Here is a 5,730-nt window from a genome sequence, read left to right as displayed (position 1 = left end):
AGTACAAATGAACACTTCTGTAAAAAATCAGTCAAGGAACTCACAAAAAAGGATATAAAATATAATCACATATACCTAAAATGTGAGAAGAGGAGAAAAGCATGGGTTCAAATTTAATGATAAACTTAATATAGGCTGCTATTTTCAGAATAGTTTATGTAGAAACCTGATGGTAACCGTTTATCAAAACCCATTAATAAACATCAAAAGAATAATGGGAGATAAATCCAAATACATCACTACATAAAATCTCCAAAATCTGAAAGGGAGAAGACAAGAAAGGATCACAGGAAATCCCAGAAACAACCACAAAAACAAGTAACATAATGGCAATAAAAACATATCTACCAATAATTCCTGTGAATGTAAATGGACTAAATGTTTCAATTAGCAATAATAGCGCCTCGGATAAACCTCATTGGCTACGATACTGCCACTGCGTAAAGCTGGAATAAATGTTCCAAACAAAAGACATGGGGTGTCAAAATGGATAAAAAACAGGACCATCTATATCCTGCATACAAGAGACTCGTTTTAGGCCTAAATACACCTGCAGATTGAAAGTAAGTGGTGGGGAATCATTTATCATGCAAATGGATGTCAAAAGGAAACCAGAGTAACAATATTCACATTGTACAATCTAAACATAAAAACAAAGAGTTTAAGAAGACACAGAGTAGGGCACTGTATAATAATAAGGAGATATTCCAATAAGATTTAACAATTGTAAATATTCATGGCCTCAACATGAAAACACCCAAATATATAAAACAGTTACTAACAAACATAAAGGAACTAATCAAAAATAATGTGATGATAATAATAGAGGACTTTACCGCCCCACTTTAATGGTCGGATCATCATAATAGAAAATTAACAAGGAAATATTGGCTTTTAAATGACACACTAGACCAGATAGACTTAACAGATACATTCAGAACATCGCACCCTAAAACAACAGAATTTACATTCTTTTCAAGTGCTCATGTAACATGGTCCAGAATAAACCATATATTATGCTACAAATAAGCCTCTGCAAATACAAGATTGAAGTCATACCAACAAACATTTCCTACCACAACACTATGAAACTAAAAGCCAAACACAAGGAAAAAAAACTGAAAAACTCACAAACTGGAGGTTAAATAACATGCTACTACATAATGAATATTTCAAGCAGGAAATCGAAGAAAAAAATTTTAAAATACTTGGAAACAATTGAAAATGAAAACACAGCAGTCCAAAACCTTTGGGATACAGCAAAACTGATCCTAAGAGGAAAGTATATAGCAATACAGGTCTACCTCAGAATCAAGAAAAGTCTTAAATAAACAATCTAACCTTACACCTAGAAGGGCTAGACAAAGAACACCAAACAAAGTCTAAGACCAGTAGAAAGAATAATAAAAATTATTGTAGAAATGCATAATATAGAATTAAAATAAATAAGATTACAGTTCAATGAAACCAGAAACTGGTTCTTTGAAACTATTAATAAAATTGATAAACCACTAACCAGACATACCAAAAACAAATAGAAAGTATCCAGATAAAGAAAATCACAAATATAAAAGGGCAAATAAAAAGCAAAACCACAGGAACAGAAAAAAAAAAAAAACTATAGGAGAATATTATGAAAAACTATATGCCAACAAATTGGACAACATAGAAGAAAGAGATTCCTAGAAACGTATAAACTACAAAAACTGAAACAGGAAGAAGGAGAAAACTTGAACATAACAATAGCCAGCAAAGAAATTTAATTAGTAAGCAAAGATTCCCAGTAAAAAAAGTCCAGTACCACATGGCCTGCAAGGTGAATTCTACCAAACATTTTAAGAAGACTAATACTTATTCTTTTCAAACTATTTTTAAAAATAGAAAAAAGAAACCTTCCAAATGCATTCTATGTAGCCACCATTATCCTGATGCTAAAACCAGATAAAGACACACACACACACACACACACAAAAGAATACCAACCCAGTATCTTTTATAAACATGGGCAAAGCAATCCTGGAAAAAAAAAAAAAAAAACTGGAGGCATCACAACTCCAGATTTCAAGCTATATTACAAAGCTATAATCATCAAGATAATATGGTATTGGCACAAAAACGGACAGATAGATCAATGGAACAGAATAGAAAATCCAGAGACAGACCCACAAGTATATGGTTAAGTAATTTTCAACAAAGCAAGAAAGAATATCCAATGGAAAAAAGACAGACACTTCAACAAATGGTGTTGGGAAAACTGGGTGGTGACATGCAGAAGAATGAAACTGGACCACTTTCTTACACGATACACAAATATTAATTCAAAAGGGATGAAAGACCCTAGTGTGAGTCCAGAAAATATAAAAGTCCTGCAAAAGAACACAAGCAGTAAGTTATTTGACATTAGCCATAGCAATTGCTGTCCAGATACGTCTCCTGAGGCAAGGGAAAGAAATTAAAAAATTAACTATTGGGACTATATCAACAAACAGGAAACAATCAACAAAACTAAAAGGCAGCCTATGGAATTGGAGAAGATATTTGCAAATGATATGTTGGATAAAAGGTTAGTATCCAAAATATATAAAGAATTTCTCAAACTCAACACCCAAAAAACCTAATGATCCAACTGAAAAATGTGCTGAGGACATGAATAGACATTTTTCCAAAGACAATATACAGATGGTGGACAGACACATGAAACAATGCTCAACATCACTTATCATCAAGAAAATACAAATCAAAACAACAATGAGATACAACTTCACACCTGTCAGAATAACAGAACGGAAAAAGCAACAGGTGTTAGGGAGGCTATGGAGAAAGGGATCCCTCTTGCACTATTGGTAGGAATGTTGTTTCCTCAAAAAGTTAAAAATAGAACTACCTTACCATATAATAATTGTACTACTGGCTATTTATATCAAGAAAACAAGAACACTAATTCAAATGGGTGCATGCACCTCCATAGCAGCATTATTTACAATAGCCAAGATATGAAAACACTCCAAGTGTCCATCAATTGAAGAATGGATAAAGAAGTGATATATAATGTACATGCAATGGAATATCACTCGGTCATAAAAAAATAACGAGTAATGTCATTTGCAATGGCATGGATTTATCTAGAGTATTATGGTAAGTCATCCAGAGAAAGACAAATACCATATGATTTCATGCATATGTGTAATTTATGAGATAAAACAAGTAATGGAAAAAAGAGAGAGGAGGCATTTGGCTCACTCGGTTGTAGAGCATGTGACTCTTGATCATAGGGTCATAAGATTGCACCCCTTGTTCTGTTTAGAATTTACTTTAAAAATAAACAAAATCTTAAAAATACAAAGAGAGAAAGAGAGAGAGAGAGAGAAATCAGGAAATACACTCTTAGTTTTAGAGTACATTCTGATGGTTACCAGAGGGGAGAAGTGTGGGGGATGGGTTAATATGTGAAGGGGATTAAGAAGTGCATCTGTCATGATGAGCACAGGGTGATGTATGGACTGTTGAATTACCATATTGTACACTTGAACCTAATATAATGCTGTGTATTAAATAACAAGAATTAAAATGAATACATTTAAAAACAAGATATATACACTAAATATTTGGCTGAATAAACAATTCATAAGCTGATTAGTATGAATGTACCATCTAAAAAGAAACCAGGACCTCTTATTCAAGGAAATAAGAAAATTACTCTGAAGGCAATTCAGAGATCATCAAGACTGCCACTCTCATCACTGGCTTAGAGTAAAAGAGAAATGATTTCTGAATCTTAAATTTCTATGTATTATGAACACTTCCAAACTGGTGGAATAAGTACATCCTAAAATATAATTCTCCAAAATTGAAACAAGAACACTGTGGAAAATTGTCAGAATGAATTTTGTCAGAACTCTGGAAATGACCAAAGGCTTTCAATAATATAGAGTATTAATTCAAGAAATTCAGTTGAATCTTGATAAGAACAATGAGCTTTTTGACTTTTTTAAAAAAATTTTTAATGTTTTTTATTTATTTCTAGGAGAGAGAGAGAGAGAGACAGCATGAGCAGGGGAGGGTCAGAGAGAGAGGGAGTCACAGACTCTGAAAGAGGCTCCAGGCTCTGAGCTGGCAGTCATCACAGAGCCTGACGCGGGGCTCGAACCCACGAACCGCGAGATCATGACCTGAATGAAAGCCGGACGCTCAACCGACTAATCCACCCGGGCGCCCCAGCTTTTTGACATTTTCATCTTGCTCTGTTTTCATACCGGTTTTACTAGCTCCACAGTAGCTTAAAATCTGCTAATTTTGAAATTGTAATGTCTGTGAAACTAAACCGACTCACAACTGCTAGATAAGTCAAAATGTGTTTGGAACCAAAGAATGTTATATTCCAATAGAATTATCATTATTTGGTCTGAATAGCAGCTCCCAGAGAACACCCTCTCAAAGGGCTTTTCTTTATTTGATTTGACACAGAGCTCACACAGTGGAAAAGAGCCTTTCCTTGGTATATATATTGATATATATATATATATATATATATATATATATATATATATATATCAGTGACAATGTTAAACATTAGAGGTTTCAGAGGCAACAATATTAGTTGGCGGGGTGGGAAGGCTGACCAAAAAGCTGAATAGAAAAATTTTAGAGCAGTCTCTCTTGCTTAGATGGCATCCATGGTGGGTCAAGAGGATCTGGTGCTAGGGGAGATTCACCAGGACTGGGAGGACCACGAGTACATTGAGTTCATCACCAGCAACATAAAGAAAATCATGGACTTTCTCAACTTATTTGATATCTGTTGTCCTTCAAGACTTGGAACACTAAAGGAGAAATTGACAGCACTCTAATGGAAAATAGAGTACATTGAAGCATGGATAAAGAAAGGTGAGACCCTCACCTAGAACTATGCCATATTTTTTTCTGGGAAGTTGCTTACAGAGCACTGACCTAAGTAGGAAGTGCCCCAGCAGCCTCAGCTTAGTTCCTTCTCCTTAAAGAGCAACAGGACTTACTCTTGTTTCTCTGTTTTCAAAAGCATGGCCTTTGGCCAACAGACACATGAAACGATGCTCAGCATCGCTCCTCATCAGGGAAATACAAATCAAAACCACACTGAGATACCACCTCACGCCAGTCAGAGTGGCTAAAATGAGCAAATCAGAGAACTCTAGATGCTGGCGAGGACGTGGAGAAACGGGAACCCTCCTACACTGTTGGCGGGAATGTAAAGTGGTACAGCCCCTCTGGAAAACAGTGTGGAGGTTCCTCAGGAAACTAACACTAGAACTCCCCTATGACCCAGCAATAGCACTGCTAGGAATTTACCCAAGGGATACAGAAATGCTGAGGCATATGAACACATGGACCCCAATGTTCATAGCAGCACTCTCCACAATAGCTAAAACATGGAAAGAGCCTAAGTGTCCATCAACAGATGAATGGATCAAGAAGATGTGGTTTATCTATACCATGGAATACTACATGGCAATGAGAAACAATGAAATCTGGCCATGTGTAGCTACATGGATGGACCTTGAGGGTGTTATGCTGAGCGAAATAAGTCAGGCAGAGAAGGACAAATATCATATGTGTGCACGTATAGGAGGACTAGGAGGAACTTAACAGAGGACCAATCGGGAGAAGAAGGGGGGAAATGGTGGGGGAAAGGGAGAGAGGCAAACCATGAGAGACTCTTGAATGCTGACAAAAACTGAGGACTGATGGTTGTGG

At 35.9% G+C, this 5,730-nt stretch overlaps 2 pseudogenes; one reads left to right on the top strand and one right to left on the bottom strand.

Annotated features, from left to right (window-relative positions):
* Positions 1-332: 332 nt before the first annotated feature.
* LOC120226725 lies at positions 333-448 on the bottom strand (annotated as a pseudogene).
* A 4,225-nt stretch (positions 449-4,673) lies between these two features.
* On the top strand, positions 4,674-4,901 carry LOC120226724 (annotated as a pseudogene).
* Positions 4,902-5,730: the final 829 nt, after the last annotated feature.

Source organism: Hyaena hyaena, unplaced genomic scaffold, assembly GCF_003009895.1.
Source record: "Hyaena hyaena isolate Hyena2069 unplaced genomic scaffold, ASM300989v1 scaffold_1834, whole genome shotgun sequence".
Classification (NCBI taxonomy): Eukaryota; Metazoa; Chordata; class Mammalia; order Carnivora; family Hyaenidae; genus Hyaena; species Hyaena hyaena.
The sequence above is the reverse complement of the archived record's forward strand: the minus strand, read 5'-3'. Positions and strand labels throughout refer to the sequence as shown.